The 25,402-nt window shown below is 43.1% G+C and overlaps 1 protein-coding gene and 1 long non-coding RNA gene across 2 annotated transcripts in view; one reads left to right on the top strand and one right to left on the bottom strand.

Annotated features, from left to right (window-relative positions):
- Positions 1 to 9,357, bottom strand: part of GRM2 (glutamate metabotropic receptor 2) — an 82,764-nt gene extending 73,407 nt beyond the window's left edge. Inside the window, exon 1 of the mRNA XM_083603308.1 lies at positions 8,757 to 9,357. The gene's annotated coding sequence lies outside the window, so the exon portion shown is untranslated. The remainder of the gene's footprint in view (positions 1 to 8,756) is intronic.
- LOC310757869 overlaps positions 1 to 12,194 on the top strand; it is a 118,784-nt gene extending 106,590 nt beyond the window's left edge. Inside the window, exon 3 of the long non-coding RNA XR_014545521.1 lies at positions 12,165 to 12,194. This is a non-coding gene — a long non-coding RNA (uncharacterized lncRNA). The remainder of the gene's footprint in view (positions 1 to 12,164) is intronic.
- Positions 12,195 to 25,402: the final 13,208 nt, after the last annotated feature.

The following is a 25,402-nucleotide window of genomic DNA, read 5'->3' on the forward strand; positions in this document are numbered from 1 at the left end:
ACTTCCTCTGATAGGATTGTGGCAGCCTACAACAGGAATAACGTCAACATTTTGAATTCGTTCCTGTTGTAGGTTGCTCTGAGATTATCCCTGTGATGGGCTTATAATTAAATAAAGTCAGAAAATGTCAAGATTGTGTAACTATTATGAAAAGAAGCATCATAATATCAAATGACTACTATGACCAGAAAAGATTTTATGCACATGTCCTAATAAACCACCTCAATAGAGCGCAGAAGTTCACCAAACATTTGCCTAGATCAAATGGCCTGTGGAACAAAACAAACAAAAGCCTGTGGAACAATTAGAGCTGGGAATTCCATAGAACTGGGGCCACTACTGAGAAAGCCCTGCTGCATCTATCTGCCTTTGGGCTACAAGCTGATTTTAATAGTTGGACAGCCTCTTCTGGGGAAGAAATATTGCCTCAGAACTGGCAGAGCTATCTGGATCAAAGCCAACATTCTGTAATGGGCCCAGAAGCCAACTGGCACCCAGTGTTGTTGACAAAAGTTGACTGAATGTGTTCTCTTTCTCCTACTGTTGTTAACAATCAGGCTGCTTCTGAACTGTTTCAAGCACAGCCTCATAAGAAGTGTATTGCAGTAAATTATCCTTAAGGCTACATAGGCAGAAATAATGGGTGTCAGGACCTAGATCTCAGAAAGACCCTGATCTGCAAATAACAGAACTGTCAGAACTGTGAGCCGTGGCTGTTAGTCACTGACAAGCCTGGAAATCTGCCCTGCCAGAGGCAGGGACATTCTGGTTCTAGTGGACAGTGCCTTCTTTCCTACAGACCATCTGGATTTCCCACCATCATTTCCATCTTGTTTAGATTCGGGCACAACATGTTCACTCTCATCCACACAGCTTGTTCAAGTGTATGAAGGGTTTTTAAAAATAATTGCTTAATACTTAATACTTAACATAATACTTATAATACTTATATTAGATTGTTGTTAGCCGCCCTGAGCCCGGCTTCGGCTGGGGAGGGCGGGATATAAATAAAATTTATTATTATTATTATTATTATTATTATTATTATTATTATTATTACTTTGCTAGGCATGCTTTGATGTCAATGAATGGTTGGGTTCTTATTGGTGAATGAGGAAGAAATGCTGCTTTCTCGCTTATAATCAGTTTGCCTTGGCCTTATACAACTAGCAAGGAATAGGGGCCAGAGTCTATGCTGCCTTACATCTCAACCTAATCTGCCAGTTCCAAACAGAGGGAGGTAGTAGCACAGTGCATACGTAGAATCAAGGCAGGCCCTGACCACTTGCCATTAACCACTTTTAAAAAAATACACTGCCAAATCCCTTAAGATTTGCCTTCTAGCCCTTCTAAACTGTTTAAACATTTGCTGTATTCACAGGGAAAGAATGAATTGTATTCAAAGCAGCACCGCAAGGATCCTTGTGCAACGAAACCTTCTTACAACAATTATGTGACCATCTCAAGGATGTAGAGAAGATAGACTGAGGAGTGATTTGACTTCTGACCCCCCTGGTCCCAGCCAAGCACTGTGTCTGCCTTTAATGTCAGGAGGTAGACAACCTTGATTTCATTCTGGTGGCAAGGAGGCAGAACCCAGGAGGCAAGGGGGGTGGCATAGAGGGAGAGGGAGAAGAGGGTGGTAGAAATTGTATCAATGTGTTGAACTAAGTGAGAGACTCGGGAAACTAGATAGAGGAGACAGTCACGGAGAAAGGACATGGTTTGAGGGACCTCCCCCCCCAACACACACACACACAAAGTGATGCAGCACATAGAGCAAGGAGTTAAAGCATGAGAAGGCACATTTAGTCTGCAGAAATAAAGCCTTCATTTTTAACAAAACTCTGGACTTTTCATTAACAGCAAACACTGTTAGAAACATGGTGGCAGGTGTTTAACAACAGGACCCCCTGTGGAGCAAGAAAAAAGAGGGGGGAGTGCCCCTCCCACTTTTGATCTTGCCCTGCCTGCCACTAGCTCTGACTCCTGCCCCCAGCCAACATGTGATGCTACACAGGAAAAAAAACCTTTCCCAGCTTTGCTTTATATCCACCCACTCTTTGAGGGAGTCTTCATGGATGCTGGTCTCACACAATTTTGAAGACAGCTTTTAAAACCGGACCTCAATTTTTTTAAAAAAAATTACAATGTGAATTTCTCCTGTGTTAACAATCCAAATACAAAGGAGAAGGCAGGAATTCAAATGTTGAAACTTAATCAAATTTTAATTGCCATTCAGCAAAATGTGCATAGAAGAGATTCAGAACTCAGCCGCAGTGCCTGGCTCCTCCTGGTGAAGTAGTGGTTATCTTTATCTTGTTACACCTGACAGATGGGTTGTATCCTGTTATATTTGTATCCCTTGAATGGAAACGTGTTGATGATATTTGAACACATTTGTTTATGTGCAAATATATGTATATATGCATCGATACAGATATGGCTATATAGATATGGATATAATCAACAGCAGTAAATCCACCCACAGAATGTAAACAACTACCAGATATCATCGAAGCACAATTTGACAACAAGCTACAAGCATGGAAAGTTTCCTTGCAGTGCACCCAGTTAGAACAGAAGTTCTGAAACCGTGATCCATGTGGACTGGGGGTGGTCTGCTAGCTCCATTTAGGTGGTCCAATAAAAGGTTGTGGAAAAGTTGAGAAAATTTGTACTTGGCCCTGCATTTGATTCCCCACCACCACCACCAACAGGAGAGATTGGCTCCATTTTGATTAAGGCTGGATTAACCAACATGCTAACATTAGCCTGTGATGTTCATAATATGATGCTGGGGCTGATTCTGGGAGTTTCTGCAAAATATATGTTCTTTCATCGAGCTCTGACTGCTCTCCAAATGGTTAAAGCTACAAATCTCCACCTCTCCTTCAGCAACTGAGACAACACAGCCAGCCAAGCAGCCAGTCCATGAGGAGGATATAGTTGTTTTGTTATATAGGATCAACAAATATATATTCAGCAACTAAACATTAAAGTTTTGAAGGAAGCATGCAGGTTGCAAAACTTGAACCCTGGTCTCGATACAAATATTCATTCCGCAGGCAAGAAATATGCTCACAGAGGCAAACTACATGTTACACAGAAAACTGCAAAAGCATAGCAAAACTGACAGTTTCTTCTCCTAGGCAAAGCAGCTTCAGAAAGGGATGTTGTGAAGTGGCAAAGTGCAGGGTGTGCTTAATTCATCCCATGCCAGGTGTATTTTCTCCATTTCAACTTCCCCAATTGCCTCTCCACTTACAGGATTCCGGACATGTATCTGCAAATTTATGAGATTGCACGCATCTGGAAACTAGCTGCAGAGTTGCAGAAGGCAGGCATCTGGCAGGAAAGAGTTAAGTGCATGAGCACACCAACTGCTTCTCTCCTACAGACTGTGCTCGGGAACCTCCTTTCTATAGAAGCAGCAGCTATTTAGGTTTCTATTTCCTACATTCTCATGTAACAAGTAGCTTGTTTCACAGAGACAGAATCAATTGGCTCTTAGATTGGAACCAATGCTTTCTCCATAATCTATTAGGACACCAAAGCAAATATTCTGGAGATAGCTCCTGTTTCACTTCCTCATAAGTGTTGCTGGGAACAAGGCACCCACTGGGTATCTTACCCTTTTGCAATGGTTTGTGATAGTCAACAATCATGTCTCAGAAAATGTTACAATAAATTAGAAGGGAAGCTGGTATCCAGTAGTCACTGATCCAAAACTGACCCTTGTTGGCCTGCTGTCTGTAGTTCTAGGAAATATTCACTGCCCTGTGGAGGTCGTGCAGCAACATATCCTCTTAGTGGGGATTAAGTGCTAGAGTAAAAGGTAAAGGTAAAGGACCCCTGGATGGTTAAGTCCAGTCAAAGGCGACTATGGGGTTGTGGTGCTCATCTCACTTTCAGGCCGAGGGAGCCAGTGTTTGTCGACAGACAGCTTTCTGGGTCATGTGGCCAGCATGACTAAACCGCTTCTGGTGCAATGGAACACCATGACAGAAACCAGAGCTCACGGAGACACCATTTACCTTCCTGTCACAGCAGTACCTATTTATCTACTTGCACTTTGACGTGCTTTCAAACTGCTAGGTTGGCAGGAGCTGGGACAGAGCAATGGGAGCTCACTCTGTTGCGGGGATTCGAACCACCAACCTTCCGATCAGCAAGCCCAAGAGACTCAGTGGTTTAGACCACAGTGCCACCTCCAGCCTGATGCCCTGCAGATGTTTTGGACTACCCTTCCTTCCCATCAGACCCAATCATCATGGCCAAGGAACAGAGATGACAGTAGTTGTGTAGCTAAAAATATATGGGAAGCACCAGTTTAGCGAAGGCTGCTCTGGAGTGCAGAAAGTTTGTTCCAATCTGACAGAACAAAAAAGATGGTTCCTTCAAGACCCAGTGATAAAAATTTGACCTCTCGGTCTCCTTCTAGTCAAACATTTGTATAATGTCACATTTTAATATCTATTCCTGGAAGAACAACTGTCATAAAGACTTCCTTGCAACCAGAGGTTGCAAACAGATTATAAACACTCCACTTCACTGTCCCACTGATAGGCAAGGAAGGATCGCTGAGGCAATTTTACACTAAGAGAAAGCTGTAATTGGATCAGACCAATGGAATATTTAGCCCAGCTTTCCATTTTTTAATAAAGACTACTTCTGCCTGATTTAAATAAAATGTCTAACAGAATGAAGTACTGCCAGAGACATCCATTTACTATCAATCATTTGGAGCCTCCAGCATTTCTGTGCTTAGAAATCCATTCAGCAAGACGGCAGAGATGCCTTGGCCACCTTAATTAAAAGTCTTTGTCAATACGCCTCTCTTTTATGAACTTGCCTTGTTGTTGTTGCTGTTGTTGTTTTAAATCCACTTGCACATAAGAATATACGAAGAGTCCTGCTGGACAAGACTAATGATTCTGTTCCTCACAGGGACCAATCAGGTGCCTCTGGGAAGCTCATAGGGAGGGCAGGAAGGCTGTTGCCCTCCCCTGTTGCTTTGCCCTCTCAGCAGCTGGTAAATCACATTCCATTGCAAAAGGATCCCAAGTGTCAGTTTTGTGGAAAGAGGGAGAAGCGCTCCTTTTATTCACTTTGTTGCATGTTGATTTCAGTGGGTGCCCTCCAATTCTGGAATTTTGTAGAGGTGCAGTGGAAGAGCAGTTCAGAGGGGATTTTTATTATTATTTTGTTTTCCTCTTTTGCCCCAGGCCATTTAGAATTGTATACATCCCTATCCAATTCTCCCTTGGCTGTTACATATGTAAGATCATATTCTATAATAGATATTTCCCTGTTTCATTAGATTTGTGTTCGTAAGGTGGGGCGACCATAATCAATACACAAAACAGAGGATGTAGATGGTCCAAGAGTTAATAAAAGGGCTCAGGGATATTTCCTGTATTGTCCTCTATCTGCTCCTTCTCTAAAAATGCTAATGCTCTATGTGTTGTTTTGAAGAACCTTAACCTGATGATGCCCTATCCATGCAGTAGCAACAGGGTTCACTTGGCCATTTCTCTATCGCTGGGGCAGAACCAGTCTTCTAGGAAGCAGCGCTGTCTGGCAACCTTCGGATTGACCTGTGGCTAGCTGCTTCCTATGGTTCCAGAAAAGCAGTGGGCATAGCAATCCTAGCCCTCACTGGGCAACATTGGGGTGTGATGGAGCTCTGTAGCCACCACTATATCTGCAGCCCTGCCACTCACGCTGGCTGACCGGGGGCGGAATGCAATGGGGCAGGCAAACGCCTGCTCTATGTTACACCAGCCTAGATGTCAAGTGATGGCACTTGGGGGGCACTTGGGATCCAGTAGGTTGCGGGCTGATTCAGCCTCTCCCCACAGATTGTTCTGTTTTGGGGGTCTCTGTGTGATACCACTCATGGGGATACCACTCATGGGGACAGGAACCCCTGTCCATGGTGTTTCCATGATACTTCTGCTCACTTGCATTTGGGGTGGGTGAAATAGGGGACTTCATGCTGAAGAGTGACACTAGCATCACTCCACTGGCAGAGGCTGGCACAGCCCTTTTGAGCTGAGTGGAGACTGCCACCCCATTTCACCCTTCAGTTTCGCAGATCATGGTTTGGCTACAGTCACAACTGGTAACTGTTATCAGGATCTCCACGTATGGTGAACTCTGGATTGTACTTTTACTTGTCACCGCTTTTAGATCCACTTGTAACATTAATTCCTGCTTAGTTTTTGCAAGACATGTGTTATGAGGGTGTTCAACTCCGTTTGGCCCTGCACTGTATATTGACTCAAGCAACAATTATTTTCATTATTTCTCAGTTCCTCTTAGGCCAACAGGTGTACCTCATTTGCCACAAGTGGATATGGCCCTGTTGTTTCCAGTGAGATAAACTGGCAGAGCCTTCCTCCCTAGACCTCACTCCACACACACCAATAAGATTCAAGAAACATTGTTTTATTTTTCAAATGTTATCCTGCCCTCCCTGTATGGTGCCTGAGGCAGCACCCATGGTGTTTTCCCATTTTATCTTCACAAAAATCCTGCTAAGAGACTTGCTCTATGCCACTCCATAAGTGAACTTCATGACCAAGATAGGATTTGAATCCAAGTTATCATCAGTTCAGGTCTCACACTCTATACCATGCACCACACCACTCTCAGAATCATAGAACTATAGGGTTGGAATGGACCCAAAGGATCATCCCCTGAAAAGCCGGAATCACAGCTAACACTCACACACTCAACTTTAATATAAACTTAAGATGTATTCCTGGATCAGGGCCATGCAGTAAGAAATTGCCCCAGTTGGCAATGCTCTTCCCTTAAGGCCGTTTGGATATCTGCCTTCATACACTTGTGGTCAAAAATCTCTGCCAAGACCCTTCTAAGATCTATAAGTGTCTAGAAGGACATCAGTGGTACATCGTTGTGAGGGCAGGAGCGATGTATCTTTTACATAAGAGCAATGGCAACATGCAAGCTGCCACACAGTGCTTCAATCTCCTGCTTCTCTGCCTTGTTCTCACCCACCCACCAAATATTAGAGTTCTAAGGCTTGGGTTTTGGTGGTGATCTGCATTCAAAAACATGCAAGGAGATTCTGAGGGCAAGAACTAGGCTCCCATGTCTCCTTGCTTAATTGACACCATCAGTCATTTCAATGCATCACCCCAAAAGAGACATTCTGTAGGGGCAGCTTTCTGAGTGGGAGATGCTCTGTCAGTCGTTGTCTGATGGATGGCAGTCCAGGGTGATTTTAAATTCACACAAATTAATTCAGACTGCTTTTCAGAGTAGCTGGTCAAACAGAACATTTGAAAGACACCAGTGGGGAAATGGACATGCTGATCAGACTTTCTATTTTTGCAAGTATTCATTGGTTTGTTTTTAAAGGAAGCAATGCAATAAGTTAGACCTTGCTCGTTCATGAAATAGAATCAACTTTTTGGAAAGGTATTTGAGCTTTTTTAAATTCAGTGAATGATAAATAATGCTCTTTGTTTAACATGTCTTACAGCGTGGGCTTCATCTGGCTATTTCTTTTGAGCTGAGAAACAATCTACCTTACATCCTCTCCCTTAGGAGTTCGTTAAATGTTCTAGCACTCTATTCTTTAGCTTGCCTCTGGCTCTAGATTATAAAGGATATCCCTGCTGGGAACCAAGAAAGAAAGAAGGAAGGAAGGAAGGAAGGAAGGAAGGAAGGAAATAGAAAGAAAGAACTTTTCCTGTTCTCAATCTTGATTTTACCTAACTTGTTAATTGTTTTGTGACTTTTTTGACTTACTGTTAGTATAGAAAAATGAGAAGAAATAGATTTTTATTTCCAAATTCCTGTGGAGGACATTCACATATGAGGCAAAATGTAACCTGGTAAAAGTATTAAACCAAGAAATATGAACACTTACTTATAAGTTAGAATGAAGTGGCAAGGCATTACAGGTTTGGGACAGTGGAAGCAAACCCGTGTGTTCATGCTTGCTTCCTCCTGTCAACATCTTCTCATTTCTTAAGTTGCAAATGCTTCAATTTTTTAACATACATCTTGAAAAGCTAATCGTTTGGGGTATTATCAAACACTTTTATTTTTACCCCCACATTTTTCTTCTAAAGTATCAGTGAATAACTAGAATCACAGAAAATCATCAAATAGGGTCACCACTGTGATACAGCTGATAGTAATGTTAAACACACACACAAAATTCCTTTCCTAGAAGCACCAGTTACAAAACTTAATGTTGTTGTTGCTGCTGCTGCTGCTGTTGTTTGCTACCTGTGAGATCTCAAATAGTGGTTCTCACATCCTGGATCAAGCTCATACAATGAGCTCTGAAGTGGATTGATATGTCTTCCAAATTAAACTTTGAAAGATAATTAATTACCAGAAATGGCTGTGGGTGTTTGGCAGAGAGACAACTAGCTTCCAGTGCAATCTTCTATTAGCTTCTAAATCTGTTGGGAAGAATAGGATTAGATGCCAAGGATATCTATAGGATTAAAAAGCAACGTGTTGGACTAATTCATCCCACCACAACCAAATGCCAGAGACTGGCGGGGGAGGAAAGGAGGACAGACGGGAAACAACAGAAAATATCAGTTTGATGATGCGAGATAAGAGCAAGAAATAGCACTGTAAAGCCTTCAGAACCCTCTCGAAAAAGAAGCACTGTATAGCAGAATATTTCAGAAAATGACAAAATAAAGAGGCACGGCTTCGAATTCCACTCATTGTCGGCATTTTTGAATAACAAAGCTTACCTTTGCGAAGCAGAGACACCTGTTAGGTGATGAGGAAGCGTCTCTCTTCTGTGCGAGGTTTCCCAGGCGAGCTGGGCAAAGATGCTCTGACTTTCTTTCTCCTGGAGGACTGGATGCCTGCTCCTTGCTGTAAAGATGCCGCCTCTGTCAAGTGCTGGAGGTGCTGCGCCTCCGAATCCTCTTCTCTTGCATAAGTAGCTGCCCACAGCTCTGGTGTTGAAAGCTCTTGATTTGCTTAGCGTACAAGCGGGTCTCTCGCTCGCCGCGATGCTCACACATTTGATTCACGTTTGAAACTCCTCCAAAGACGCTGATGTCAAGCAGCTTGCCAAGCATTTATTATCTCGGCAGGGAGCTGTCCGAATCCAGGGTGCTGAAATCAAACTCCCCGCGCGGGGGCCAGGAGCACGAAGCCTTCCCCGGAGGGAGCTGTCCAACAACGTGGTGCTAAATTCAAGCTCCCGGGGCAAGGGGGCTTCAGCATGCAATGCTTCGCGCAGGAAGCCACAGCGAGCACACCCTCTGCTTAAATTCTTTGCTCCCAGGATACCAAAGCGATGGAGGAAAGGTCTGAACCTTGTAAAGGGCTTTCATTTGTTATGGTACTGATACTTCCTTCTGGTCGTCAGGATCAGTACCTCAAGTGGGCGTTAACCTAAAGCCATAAATGCATGTTTGTGACAACATCTGTTAAACGTCCTGAAATTTCTAGCTTCAAGGGTTAAGGGTAAGAATGTAAATTAAGGCAAGTTATAAAAGAAATATTAGGGAGAAGAAATGACAGGCAAGTAGATACGGCCCAAAGCAGAAAGGCAAAGCCTTGCAGCATTTTTCACATGCAGCTGCCATGACTCCAAGATAGTAGCTGGTGGGATCTATTTTGTTGTTTCTAGAACTCCCTTGCCTGAGCACCCAAATGATCTGTACCGGGAATCCATAAGAAACATATATTCCTTTAGAAAATATATAATAGATTTTTATATAGAAGAAACTAGCAGCAATTTTTAGCCCAGGATGAAAGAGCTTGAAATACCCCAGATTTAATTATGGAGGGGGGATCATTCTCTTAAGTTTAATCACATCCTACTGGTGGATAAAGCTATGGTTTGAACTTAATTTACTAAGTGAGCAGATCAGCTTGATGGTGTGGAAAGACAAATTATTCTCTTGAATTGCTCCCAGTCTAGGGATAGTTTGTGTTCAGGGCTGACATGTTTTCTCCCTTTCCTCATGTTAATAGCCTCTTTAATCAGCTACTAATTATGTGCAATGGGGAAACAATTCAGTCAACAGGCCATCTTTCCCTTTCCATTTTTTAAAAATCAATTGAATACCTTAAGTTGAGTACATCTACAGGACATGGGCCAAAATGTATTTATAATATATTATTAGTGATGTGCTCTCAGACGTTTAACATACGTGACTTTGAGCTCTAGGCTCCTACAATACTCCCGTCCTTGAGTTTTTTTCTAGCAGAAGATCTCTTGGGAAAAGGGAGTAAAGCTCCTACATAGAGCTGCATATTGTCTCTTGAGGCCCTTATCTGGAATTGGGCACAGATTCATGACTTCTTGCTCTCCTACAGCTGTCATCAACAAGGCTGCTCACACACCATACATTTACAGTCCACACAGCCCAATAATCATGGGAGCTGTAGTTTACCTCTCACAGAGCCAGAATTCTAAATATCCCTGAACTACAGTTCCCAGGATTCTTGAAGGGAGGAAATGTGTTAGAAATGTATGGTGTGTACACAGATAGGTTCAAATTTTTAGGTCATCAGGAGTATATATTTTTGGTACTAAAAGAGAACCAGTGATTTCCAATCCGTTTTCGAAGCTCAATTTATGGTACTAGTGCTTACCTATAAACCCTACATAGCCTGATATCCAGGAATCGGAAGGAACTCACCCCTCATATACCTACCCAAACTTTGAGATCTTTCTGTTCTCCAAAGCTTTCTAGAGTTTTAAGGAGTTTACTAGCCTATTGTATTTAGCAAGTGGTTTATTGCCTTGTGGGATATCTTTGGGAGAGGAAAAGGTTAATGAGGAAACCCTACACAAATCCAGAATGGAGTCCCTAAGATGGTTGGATGGCATCTTGTAAGCCTCCTTCCAGCAACTCCTGCAGACAAGCTGGTGCCAAACGTATTACAGTCGTACCTTGGAAGTCAAACGGAATCTGTTCCGGAAGCTCCTGCAGCCAATTGGAAGCCACGGAAGCCCCGTTGGACGTTCAGCTTCCAAAAATAGTTCGCAAACTGGAACAGTCACTTCCGGTTTTGCGGCGTTCGGGAGTCAAAACGTTTGAGAACTAAGCTGTTTGGAAACCAAGGTGCAACTGTACTTTGTTTTCCTTTGGACCACATCAGTGATGCTGAGACCTCCAGCCCAGGCAGCTCAGGACCTCCATGGACACTGTCCAGGTTTGCGCCCCAGAGAGGTCACTCTGGTGCTGCTAATGCAGCAAAACAACATGGAAGGCAGCAGTTACGAGTTACCGGCCTCTGTAGCAATAGCAGGCATTGTGATTCTCCAGCAATTCGACTTCACCTCCGTAAGCACACTCCATTGTTACAGACGGATGCCAACATTATCACTGTGGCAAACTTAATCTATTGTGATTGTATTTCAGCCTTAATTTTGTAAACCATTCTAGAATCTTCAATGAAAGGCAGTAGAAACTCATAAATAAACACATAGGTTTTACTGCTGTATAGTGAATTTTCCTACTGAGCATTCTACTAACCTGCCATTGCTTTGAATCCTGGTTCTCTAATTGTGAGTTCTATGATGATGGTTGTGGAAGATGATAGTGGTTGTGAAATCCTCTAATGTAAACTGGGTGTAGTGTGATCAAGTGGCAATGAAAGGAAGATTCACCTGAACAATATGCTTGAAGAATAAATTTACCCTGTCAACACACTACATTGCCCAGTGGATATTGCAAGTAGGGATGTAAATCATTTTAGTGCAAAAATGTGAAATTTTATGAACATTTAGAATTAATTAAAGCACATTTGACTTTCCATTTAAATTCTTCCAGGAATCCCACAAAAGGCTGTTGCTTCTCATTAACTGGTATTTGGTAGCATACTGCAGATGTGGGGAACCTGTGACCAGCCGGGTGCTGTTGGACTACAACTCCTATCATTCCTGAACACTGGTCATACTGGCTGGGGCTGATGGGAGTTGGAGTCCAGCAGCATCTGGAGGGTCATGGGTTTCCCCACCTCTGGCACAGTACCTACATATTTAGAGATTCTATATAGCTATCAGGTCTAATAGCCAATGATAGGCTTTTCCTCCCCTTCAAAAGCCATTTAAGCCAGTGGTAAACATTACCTTAAGGACACGGGTGGCACTGTGGGTTAAACAACAGAGCCTAGGACTAGCCGATCAGAAGGTCGGCGGTTCGAATCCCCGTGACGGGGTGAGCTCCCGTTGCTCGGTCCCTGCTTCTGCCAACCTAGCAGTTCGAAAGCACATCAAAGTGCAAGAGGATAAATAGGTACCACTCCGGCAGGAAGGTAAACGGCGTTTCCGTGCGCTGCTTTGGTTCTCCAGAAGTGGCTTAGTCATGCTGGCCACATGACCTGGAAGCTGTACGCTGGCTCCCTTGGCCAATAAAGCAAGATGAGCGCCACAACCCCAGAGTCAGCCACGACTGGACCTATTGGTCAGGGGTCCCTTTACCTTTACTTTAAACATTACCATATCTTGTGGCAGAAAATTCTATGAATTCATTATCCACTGTTTGGAGCAGCACTTCCTTTTATCTGCATGAATCTATTGCCAATCAATTTCACTGGAAGATCTGAATTTGTAGTACAGTGGTACCTCGGGTTAAGAACTTAATTCGTTCTGGAGGTCTGTTCTTAACCTGAAACTGTTCTTAACCTGAAGCACCACTTTAGCTAATGGGGCCTCCTGCTGTCGCAGCGCCGCCGGAGCATGATTTCAGTTCTTATCCCGAGGTACCACTGTATTATGAAAGGGAGATAAATGTATATCTCTCCACTTTCTCCACATCATCTGCAGTTTGATAGAACTGTTTTTGCACCTCCTCTTAGACAGCTCCCCTGTCCAAATATTCCAGCCTTTCCTTGAAGGAAAATCACTCTAGCCTCCAAATAATGCCCTTTTCTGTACCTTTCTCAGCTCTGTGATGTCCTTTTGACAAGAAAGGACTGTAGCACAGTAGGCAAAGGTTCTGATTTCAATTCCTAGCATCTCCTGGTAGGGCTGGGAAATACCCCTGTCAAAAACCAGGTGTCAGAGAAAGTAGAAAGTACTGCTCTAGGTGAACCAATGGTCTGAATTGATATAAGACAGTTTCCTATGTACCCAACGTTCCTTTTCTGAGATAGAACTAAGGATTCTTCACAGCATCCTGAATGTGGCTGTGGCATTGATTTATATGAAGGCATTGCAATACTGGCATCTTTATTTTAAATCACTTCCTAGAAGTCTCCAGCATTGAATTTACATTTTCCACAACCATTTTTGATTACTATTGATCTATCCATCATGAGTCCAAGACCACTTTTTTGGAGAGCCATAGCCAACTCAGATCCCATCAATGTGTAGTTGCTAAATAAGTCTCTTTCTGCAAAATACAACACCTTCTGATCAGTCACCTGTCTTTCAGACGTCTTCAGAAGACTGGTAACAGTATACAGTGGTACCTCAGGTAAAGTACTTAATTCATTCCGGAGGTCCGTTCTTAACCTGAAACTGTTCTTAACCTGAAGCACCACTTTAGCTAATGGGGGCCTCCTGCTGCTGCTGCCGCGCCGCTGGAGCACAATTTCTGTTCTCATCCTGAAGCAAAGTTCTTAACCCGAGGTACTATTTCTGGGTTAGCAGAGTCTGTAACCTGAAGCGTATGTAACCTGAAGCGTATGTAACCTGAGGTACCACTGTACTTTGTGCCTCATACATCTTCTAAAATTTAGAATAATCACTTGGGCGGGGAATCAGACCTGTAAGCCACCCCTGTCCTAAACGCATGTATACCTATCCACCCTATCCACAGAATGTTTCTACTTACCTGCAATAAACACTGAGACAAGCAAAATGATGCACAACTTCCTTGTATACACTGCAACACAGAAACACATATGTAACCATTTCACAAGCATTTCATCAATCAAGCTCGTGCCATTGGCAACACAAAGAAATCTGGGGAGATGCATTTTCATCGTAAGAGAGCTGTGACTGCAAAGGAAGGAATTTATTTCCTGTTTCCCTACTACACACTTTTACATTTCACTTTCTATCACTCCCTTGGTGACTGCATGGAAACAGCCAATATTCCGCCCAATCCCCTGAGCACATTTCAGACTGAAAGACAAATCCCCCCAGGGAATTTTCTGTTCATCTATAAAGCATCTCTTTTTACTTCTCTCCCTACAGCCAGCAGATTTAGATGAGATCAGATGAAGACCTTTTACAAGGCACTGAGCAGTACTGAGCAATGCAATTGGAACCCAAGGCAGAGTTGAGAAATGGATAAATGTCCACCACATGTGCCATGGCTGATAACAGCATCTTGTTTGGAAGAATAAGATGTCATTGAGCAACATGGCTTGGTACATACACACCCAATTCTAGGCTCAAATAAACCTTTATTATTATTTTCAAGACAGCTGTGTATTTCTGTGCTCACTAAGCATCCCCAGCTCTCACTGGGCTGTATTGCGGTTTCTCAGCTTCCATTATTGTTCTTTTTTAGGTGGGGTAGACACACTTTGTGCTCAACTCCAGCTCTATTACATTGTTTAACATATGTCTGTTTGTAGCTTTTCTTCCATCCCTGGGGACATTTAAAAATGGCTTCTCATCATGAACCAGGAAGTGACTTATCCAGACAATTAGATGGTTCTTCCTATTCTTTATATATGTGAACTATGTTTCTCTTCTCTGTTCCAGCCACTACATTCTATTCCCTCCTCCCTCCCATTAGTCATTTCCCCCCTCCACTAATCTTTCTGCATGTTATGCCATTATTATGAGGCTACCATGAGATTCCTCCATCCCCCCCTTCAGATCTATTGTATTTGTGTAAACCTTGAGGTTACCCTGAGTCTGCGGGTGCTTTACCCTTGGTTATCAGTGGTGCAGTTTTGGCTACAAAAGCATGAGCATGGGAAGACTTAAATCAATATTAATATATAGAAAAACATTGCAGTTATTTTCAGACTTCATCTTAATAAAATGTGATGGAGGAAACCAGTTTGCTGCAGGGAGAATGTAAATTGACAATCCTAATTAAGCCTCCTTCTGAGCTCTGTTTGTCAAATGTAAATGGCCATTTCCCAACAAGCATTGTCTTAAGTTGTGTCCCTAGAGCAGTTAAATTGGCATGATTTTGATCTAGCTCCTGGGGCACTGAAGATCCAATAACAACAACCAACAGATCCTTTGAATCCAGATTAAATTTTGCACTTTGTGGAGCTAATAGTCTTACTAAAGTCAATGACCATGCTAGACTCATTTTGTTGGGTCCCGTTCATGTATTCATGTTGACTGTGATAATCATGGGGCTGTTTCGATGCACCATGGGTCCAATGCACATTGCAGGACACACTCTTGACCTGGTTTTTGGAACAGAGTAGATTGGGAGAGATTTGGTGGCTGGAGGGTATAACCATCACCTCCTTGTCATGGATGGATCTCTCCGTGATGTGGTTTGGAATGATAGCAACTGACTACTCCTGAAGGAATGGGGCTATTAATGTGGTTTGCCCATAGAGACTTATAAAATCCAATGTATTCTTGAATACGTTGGGAATTTTTCTCATTTGAGTAACTGGTGTTCCTACTGAGGGACTGGTTGACACAACTCCAGAATCAATAGTTGGCTTAAATAGTTCCAGGGAGGTGCTCCCCTAAGCCGACTTCAAGAGGAAGCAAGGCAACAGTTCTTACCAGGCAAGGATGGAAATAGTAGCTGTCTCCAGAAAAGTGTGACTAGTATGACTGCATGAAGCTCTCCACCCATGCCTTTAGCCATCCACACAATGGCTTCCCTACCCACTTCAGTGACCCAGCAAGTTCACAGCCTCCTATGATATGCATTAATAGCACATCACCTGAGAGAAGATGCACAGCCTAAGTGTCTTTTTACTCTCGTAGTGGGATATGGAATTGGAATAGATGGAGTGGAAATTATGTGATATCTTATGCCTTGGAAATTCAGGCTGCCATCCTAAGGCAAGATAGGGAGGGAACCAAAAACAGTTTAATCACCTGATTGCAGGGCTTTTGCAGGCAGGACAGAAGAGAAGTCTGGAGGAGTGCCATTGTGCTCTTTTTACTATTTCCCCTCTTTGCTTTGCTTTTAAACAGTTTCGGAGTGGGGGATTAACAGGGTAGATTTATGCCAATTTAGGAGCTGCCATCCATCTCTTTGTAGGTTGGGAGCACTGGTGGTGTGGAGAGCAGCAGAGAAGTCCATGGATTCACTTATAACACATCCACCATACATACTACCCTGACATGTCTTCTTTCAAGGCCTGCTGATGTTGGAGCTTTGACATCTGCCAGATCAGGGCTGCATATTTTTCCACAGTGTTGGGCAGGTGAGGGGTCTGACAAACAGATTCCCTCTTAATCACTGGACAGAGTAATTTGATATCCCCAGGATCACAGCCTGACAGAGCAATCCAAACCACACCAGGGCAGCAGTGAGACATGATGTAGTGGCATAGTTACCACCTCATCCATAACCCCTTTGCTCACCCCATTCTTCTGGGGCAGAAGGAAGAGAGGCAGACAAATACCGGTATCTGATGTTGGCTATGCCAGCCTGGGGCTGGTGTAGTGATCAGGTCTGCACTGGACTACCTCAAAGAGTTCTTGTAAGGATGAGATGATGGGGGAGAACCACGTACACAGCCATGTGCTGCTTAGAGGAAGGGCAGAACAAAAATGTAACAACTAAATAATATATATTTTGCTTACATGAAGCATCTATAGTAAAAGATCCAGTTCAAAAGCCTTTTGCTTCCAACCTGAAATGGGCTACATTCTCTGGTCTTGTATGCTTAGCAATGATCCAGAGAATTTTGCTTGCCTAATGATAAGATATTCACACTCCCTGCTTTGCATTAGTCTAATTCTGCAGTGACTTTTCATCCCACCCTCTGCAACAGATGAGCTATATTAATTCTGAGCCAGTTTGCTGGGGACATGAACTCATGTGAACCACCAGTGTGCATAACGCATAGGCAATATTGCTGCCCCTTTGACTCTGGTGGTGACTAATCCACTGTAAAATTAAATTAAAAGGAAACCCAATGTGTGTGCTGTTGCTTGAGCACAATGCAGCCTGCCTCTCAACATTCCTTTTAGGGATTCCTACTCCTGTACTCACCCACTCAGTCTAGTATGAAAGCGCTCCCTACATCAAGCTCCCCAGAGGATTCAGATCTGCAAAGCCATGCATGTATGCAAATGCATCTGCATGCCTCCTTAAGGACTGAAGCCTGCCCTATTGCCAATCAAGATGGATTTGGATATGCCAATCAGTGGATATGGATCATATTCATGCCAGTATGAATTCTACATATAGCACCTGTGTGAGGATCTCAACACAGCTTGTAAGGATTCCTAAAGGAATGTTACTTTCATGTAGTAATGCTAGTTCTCTCACAGAATGACAATACCAAGGACTCACATGCTAGGAACTGATTTGAGTTTGTAGCACAGACTTTTCTGAACTCTAGAGAGTAAAGCGAATAAAGAACAATGAGTCAAAATGAGCTAAAATAGAGGAATCATAGAATAAAAGAATCGTAGAATTGTAGAGTTGGAAGCAACACTGAGGGTCATCTAATCCAAAGCCCTGCAACTAAAGCATCCATGACAGATGTCCATCCAACCTCTGCTTAAAAATCTCCAAGGAAGGAGAGTCCACAACCTCTGAGGGAGACCTGTCAAATCTGAACTGGGCTTCTCTACCCCCTTTTCTGACCTGGGTTGCAAGCATGATAACTGTCTATGTCATGCTTCCTCCTAATGCAACTATGGAGCTAATCATCTTGACCTTCTGGGCTTGTGTACAGTTAAATCTGATCACATTTTTTTGCAGCATTTGGCAATCATTGGTGAAAAGAGGGCATGCAACATGGTAAAATAACAATAAACCTTAAAACTGGTTTGCTCCCCCAGGAGATGGTGATAGCCACCAATTTGGATGGCTTTAAAAGAGGATTAGGCAAATTCATGGATGAGAGGGCTCAATGTCTACTAGCCATGATGCTTATGCTCTACCTCCACAGTTGGAAGCAGCAAGAAACCATGGGAAGGGAAAGTGCTCATGTTCTGCTCCCACAGGCATTTGATTGGTCACTGTGCGAACAGAATGCTGGACTAGATGAGCCACTGGCCTGATCCAGCAGACTGTTCTTATGGATAAAGGCACAAGTGATAAAAATAATGTAGTGAGGCATATTTAAGGTTGTGATCCTAGAATTAAGCCCCATTGAACTCAATGACACGTTGGAGTAGATTTGCAGGTGTTTGTGCTGTTTAATCACTAGGGATCAATTTAATGTTTGATGTTGACTATTTGATATTGCATGGCCTGAGACAATCTCTTTGTCCCAACACAATGACTTCTAAGATCAGCTGGGAATGTTTCCTAATGATGAGCCAAGCCAGGATCACAAGGACAGGCGTAGAGCAGCAGCTCACCAAAGCAGTAAGAGTGTATCTTTTGGAAGCAATGTAAGACATTTTTATTCAACCTAGAAAGGATAAGTAGAATAACTAACAACATCTTTATTAACCTGTCCTGGGGCCTTAAGACTGAATGGGCTCTAAATCCAACTGACCAAATAAATAAAATGCTGGCACTTCAGTGATCATGGAAATTGCTACAGCTGTAATCCATTAGTTCTTGGCTCATGCCTCACTCTAGTCACATGATAAGATGCCTTCCTTTTGGGGGCAAGCATCAGAAACTAATGTTTGAACCAGCTCTAATTTAAAAGAAATAAGAGAGGAAGTGACTGACTGCAGAAAAGTTGCAACAGGCATTGCTGGATTGGAATTGACAGAAGATCTAAGCCTTTGGTCTCAGAACTCAGATTGCAAATGAAGGGAATATTAGGCAGGGAAGTCTGAGGGAAACGATGAGGAAGTTGGAAACTGTGAAGATGGTTGGAAACTGCACAGGAAGAATGGTGCCTGAAAAATGCAAGGCCGAGAGAAAGTTATTCAGATTGGATGAAAGGGAAAATAAGACAGAGGCCAAAGCAAAGAGGTAACAAGCGATGGGGTGGCAGTGGGGCTGGACTGGGATGCTACCACATAGATGCTAAATTGGTTGTGCATGTAACAAGGGGAGAAGGAGAGACAGCTATGGTCACAATCAAATAGGTGGGTGGGGAACAGATCTGAGAGAATGGCAAGTTTAAAGAGAAATCCATGTGGAGCCTGTTAGAAATGGCTGCATATCTGATGTTGGTAGAGAATTCAGAACCTACCAATTCAGGCTCTGCCAGCTTTCATCTTGTGCTCAGATGAGGGATATGGATGTTGGGCAGATGAAAAGTTAATGTAAACTGAGCGGAGCTGCTGGAGTTTCCCCCCACTCCCTTTCCTGCAGATCACAAAACTGCCAAGTGAGATCAAACATCAGCTTAGAGCTTCTTTTTTTATTGGGTTATGTTTTCCTGAAGATGACCCTTCATGGGATTCTGAGACCAGTTAGTCTGTTTTCTTACTTTGCTTTCCAAAGTGAGCAAGAGACAGGAGTGGGAAAGAGGTTGAACAGCTGTTGGTGAGAGACCTTTGCCTGTCACACAGCTGTTGAATTTTATTCCGCTCTCTTCCCCCGGCTGAAGCCACATGGCATCCCTTCTGTCATGTGCAGGCCGTGTTTCTCAAAGACACTTTTATGCACTGTTTCTCTGGTGTCAATAAGGCACTCTGTGTGATAAGAATTTGGAGGCCTAAAGCAAGTGAACCAAATATCCATTATGGGGAAGGGGGGGTGTATTACTGAGCACAGTGGATTCCTGTGCTCTGTGATTCTTAGGCTCCTAAGCTCCACTTTAATAAAATATGATACAATGCATTCCACTTACACCATACATTGCTTACTACTAAATGCTGTACTAGACAAAATAAAAAAAAAGTTTGATGATTATTTGCCATCCAGAGCTATGATGACAACTGGCTACATGCATGCTGTCACACTTTTATCAGGCTGTGTGTTCACATACCTACATGTTGCTATTTGATACATACTCTATTACTGAAAATGAAAGTTACATACTTACACACCAGCTCTCACTGCATGCTGGCAAAACTGGAAGAAAGGCCTTTCGCATGAAAATGACAAGGAAAGATCACCCCTTCCAGTCTTCAGTTCTGCACATTTCCATATCAGTTTGCAATTTATTCATTTATTTAAAAAATCTCTCGTGGAAACCCATTTGCATTTTAGCGCCAATTTTTCCTAATATGGCACATTTCTATGCAATTTTGCCTAGTATAGGTATTGTTGTGAAGCAGTTTCCTTAATATTTATATTTTCCCTAATAGCATGCATTCCCCCCACCACATTATTTTCAGTAATATGTGCATTTCTGTGCACATTATTTGGCTGGAGACCTGCACTGCAAAATTTGAAGAAATGCAAATTACACAGGAAGGCGGTGTTTGCAAATTGTTTTGGAAAGTAGAAAAAAATAGGTGGATTTACCTTTTACTCTAACCTGAAACAAAATTGTCCCCCCTCCCAATCCTTACCTTAGGGTGACTTTAGTAAATCAAGAATGAGCCTGAGAAATGGGCCTTTTCAAGCACTTTTTCTTTTTCCAGTTTCCGGTTTTGGTGTTCTTTGGCAACACCAGCAGCTGCTTCCCAAGGCTCTCCACCAGCTGACAAGGTGAGAGGACAAGGTGCCTTTAGGAATCTCAGTCAGGTAGCTGCCCTCAGTACAGAGGCAGCCTGGCATAAATATTTCAGGCCTTTTTGTTGTTGTTTTGTAATAACGAGGAACAAAGACAAACACATGGGGAGAGAAATATTTTCCACCCAGGCTGGAGGATTTTAATATTTTATCAGGCAGAGCACAAAATAGTCCTGAATTATCACATGTCAATTGTTATTTTTGAGGATTATTTCTGACCTTTTCAAAACAGGATGCCCATCACGTTTCCAAATGAATGTGGCTAGAATGTTTGCCTTTCCCTGGAGAAGAGTCACATTCACAACCCCAAAGATACCACCGATTTCCTAATGAGAGGAAACAAACACCCTGGCAACTGTCACCTTGAGATGTTAGGGCTCAAACTTTGCATTTGCTTCCAACAATTTTGGTGTTATCTTGAAGCATGATTTCTATCCCCAAAGAGGCTTGGCTTATTGGCATGTGAGAACATCCCCTGCTTTCCCTGGCATTATATTCCCTGGCATTATATATAGCTCTCTTTCCAAAAGATTTCTTTTAAAAAGGAGAATTGATGAGTCCTTTTAAAAAAAAAAACCATAAGAAGATGGGACTTGGTTAGCTGTGCAACTGAACTAGATTTCTGCTGGGTTGTTTTTAAGTCTAGTAATTTCCTTCCAGACTTTCCACTTTACAACAGGAAATCAATTGGACAAAGCTATTAGAACACAGGAAGCTGCCCATATACCAAACCAGGCTATTGGTGCATCCAGGTCAGTGAGGTCTACACTGATTGGTAGCAGCAGCTCTCCAGGCACAAATCATTCCCAGCCAGCCCTCCCTGGAGATCCACCTGTTTGGTGCAAAGGATGTGTTCTACCAGTGACTTGCCTACAGCAAAGAAGCATCTGCCCAGTATGTCTCTCATTTCTGACATTTCTGAGCCACAGATGACCCTTGACCATAGCAATCTGGGGCAGACATGACTTGAACGAGGTCCAGATCAGTCCTGCACTATTTAAAGAAGCCTGGGGGGAGGAAGTGCCCTTGTGTAGGCTCACTAGCCACATTTGATGGGCACTTTTGAAAATGGTCTTGAAGTCAGCATGGAAGCAGCTTTCCTGCCATTAGGTGGTTGAAGCAAACAAGATGACTGATCAGTTGTCCTTATTTCTGTGCTGTGTGGTACTGGCCTTAATCAGGAGCCTTCTTATTTGTGTCTTCATCCCTTCTCCATACCCCATCCTCCTTTGCCACTGCCCAACCTTTGAGAGCCCAAACCCTTTCACTGGTCTTAGCTGTCCACATACATTTTGACTCAGTAATCAAGAATGGATTTTCTCCTTAAAATCCCAGAGTGTATTCCAGTTTCTTTCTATAATTTATATCCCACCTTAATTGTGCCAGGCTGCCAGTGTTTATGTGGCACCCCTGGCTAACTGAAGTGTGGTGCTGTGGGCTGCATTAAAACTATACATCTGGAAAGCATCCGAAAGCTCATATTGTCCAACCATCATACATACTTTAGAGCAGAAACCACAATGTCCTAAATGCCCCTAACAAATCCATCTATTTAACAGATGAAAAGAGCCAATGATCAAACCTTTCTAAATCTACCCTCTGCTGAATACATCCCTAACTGCATATTTTTCAGTTGGCAATACTTTTTTTTTGCTAGTTTCCTGTCCCCATTAATTCTGCCACACTTTGTAGTCTTGCCAGCTCTCCCCATACCTTCTTGTCTGGTTTCAAAAGCTGCCCTTTCATGTCCCTGCCTGTCTCACCTCTCATGCTCTTAACATCTTCTCTTAACATCTTTGGCTGGCTAAAACTTTTGTGTAACTTCCCCCACCCCTTATGCCTCATTTGTGCTCTATTTAGCAATTCAGAAGCCCCAAAAGGAAAGTTGCTTCTCCCCATTAAGAAAATGGTGAACACTTTGAGGAGGAAGTAAAGAATTTAAAGCCACAAATACCCTTTTGAGGTGGTTCAAATTAGAGTATGGAACATTGCTGGGAGATAGCAGGGGTGAAACTGCCCTTCACAGCAGGCCATTTTGCATGGCAGCAGGAATCAGGGAGAATTCAGATGACCCTTCTGTAAAATCTGAGCAGGCTGGTTGAGTGGTGGTGTGGTTAGGCATGGCCCCTGGCACATCAAGAAACATCTGTTATGTACTAAACTTGGATCCTAGAACAATAGACAGGTAGGGTCCTAGAATGCAACAACCTGATTGGCCTGCAGGAGCAGCCCAACCAGGCTCCAGGACGGAAGCAGAAGCAGCCAATCAGATGGGACCCATTGTGTTAATAATGAATATAAAGCTAGAGGTTTTTTTGGGGGGGAGGATTTATTCACTGTTTGATGAGCTGCAATAAAGAGCATGAAATCACTATGCGACTCCGAGTATATTTCAACTTCCTTGCTGTATGCATAACCGGGTGGGGAAACCTCTGGCTCACAGGGCTTCAATTGGTCTCTCTTCCTAGGCCCTGTATTCTTCTTGGCTTTGACCATTTGTTGCCTCAATGGGGGGGAGGGGGGGTTAACACCCTCCACATAGCAGATGCATTGTGCCCACATACAGCTAAGTTCCACTGGCAAAGGCCACACATTCTGCTCCAACCATTCTTACTATTGTTCACTCATGAGCAATTTTGCCTTGCAGGAGCACAGCCCAGATGAACGGAGCAGAACAAGCAGAAACCCACTATAGGAGGAAGGGTTGAATGTGATCAGTCATTGCAGACAGCCCCTCTTCCAGAGAAGGGAGGCTGAGATATGCCCATTGGCTGGAGCACTCAGGCATCACTGCTCACTCTTCCTTCTCACCTCTTCACTTGATGCACTGGTGCATCCAGCTTCAGGAACTTGCTTTTCCAGAGGACTAGAATCGTTCATCTCTCTTTCTCTCTCTGTTCTCCATGGATGACTCCCAACAGATACAGCTGATGAGAACAAGAAACTGTTCCATGTAGACCATGAAGGAGGCCTCACCAGCACTGGCCAGATGAAGCCCGCTGTTCCCCAAGAAGTCGCCAACCTACATACACAGAGAGAGCAGGCTCTTAAATCCTGCATATTCCATGACAGACAGCTCAGGGGAACAGACACCCTAAGTGAAGCTTCTGCTGGGTGCAAGTCATGCACTCCTTGCCCATTTCACTATTGTCTCGGTCCTTTCCAGCCACTATCAGGGTGTGTGTACCATGTTTTCCCCTTGACGTATTTGAACCAGTGACCCTGGGAGAATTTGTGCATTAATTTATGTCTCTGCCTAATGAAAAGCCCCCAGGAAAGGGTAGGGGGTAACCAGAAACTGATTTGAACCAGCAACCCTTAGAGCAAGTTTGCATGTTTGTGTCCACTTTGCAGACCCCACCAGAGTTCCCTTGCATGCTGCTGCTGCCTTCTGAACCTCTTTGCATTTGCTTGGGATTTCATCACCCTGAACAGAATTACAGAGTTAGAAGGAACCTCAAAAGCCATGTAGTGAGTCTGGGAAATGTGTTGCTTCAGTTTCTCTGATAGATGTCATCCACAAATATGGGTACTCCACTTTTCACCCCAGATTCCAAATCTGTTATAACTCAATCACTACATGTCTCAGTGTAGGTTCTCAGGGGATCAGGTTCCAAAAAGTGTATCCAGTCCTGTGATTCCTAGCCCATATACTGTTATATTAAAAGCATCAAGGGAACTAGGTTTACTGTATGCAGTATGTATATCTTGTAGCCAGATATGCACACTTAGTTTGTTGTTGTTGTTTAGTCATTTAGTCGTGTCTGACTCTTCGTGACTCCATGGACCAGAGCATGCCAGGCACTCCTGTCTTAGTCAGTACAAAACAAAGTGAGAAATGGCTCTGAACCCCTCCCCACCTTCCCAATTCACTGCAGCTCCATTAGTTGGCCTATGTAAGTCACATTTCCACTGTGTCAATACCTGTCATTTCCCCTTAATTCCTCTATAGATCCTGACACCAGCAATTTAGTATTCTATTTATAGATCATGGTGTCAAATTGTGTGAGTAGCTTATAGTTCTACAACTGTAGAAGTGGATCCTGTTTTTGCAGCTGTGTTACATGGCATCTTGCTGCCCATAACAGTGTTTCAAGCCCATTCTTCTAGCAATTCTGCAGCAGGGAAACTGAATAGCACACTAAAGTAAAATATATCTCCTGGTTTTGAGATTATTTTACCTGCTTTTAGTTTCTAGAGGGATTACATTGTACAGAGCCTTAGAACCCCTGATAAGCCCTATAAGGAAATAGTGCAGTAAAGTGCTGCATATGCATATTACATAATGTTAAGATACTGTAGTCACATGGGAGCTTTCATCCACCATCAATTCTAAGCCTCCAACTCAAGTTATGCACTTTCCAATGGGATAATGAGTAAATGGCTGTTTATTGTGGACTCAGTGCTGCTTATACATCTGGGTATTCCACATGACACCTTCCTCTTAAAAATTCCATCCTGTATTATTTTCTGCAGAAAATTGGATAAATAAAAAAACCCTGTGGAAATGGTAACTCTGGATTAAAATAGGGGAGGGGAGAGAGAATAAGATGGCATTTGATAGGGCTGTCATGAAAATGCTATGAAAAACTTGTATGCATGAGCAGCAGCAAGTCCACAATACACTGCCAATGTGGAAGTGCCCAATATATCCCATTATGGCTATGTAATGGTGCTATATATACACCTCTCAATTATCCATAGGACATACAGTG

The sequence above is a fragment of the Podarcis filfolensis genome (genome assembly GCF_964270895.1).
Source record: "Podarcis filfolensis genome assembly, chromosome: 2".
NCBI classification, from domain to species: Eukaryota; Metazoa; Chordata; class Lepidosauria; order Squamata; family Lacertidae; genus Podarcis; species Podarcis filfolensis.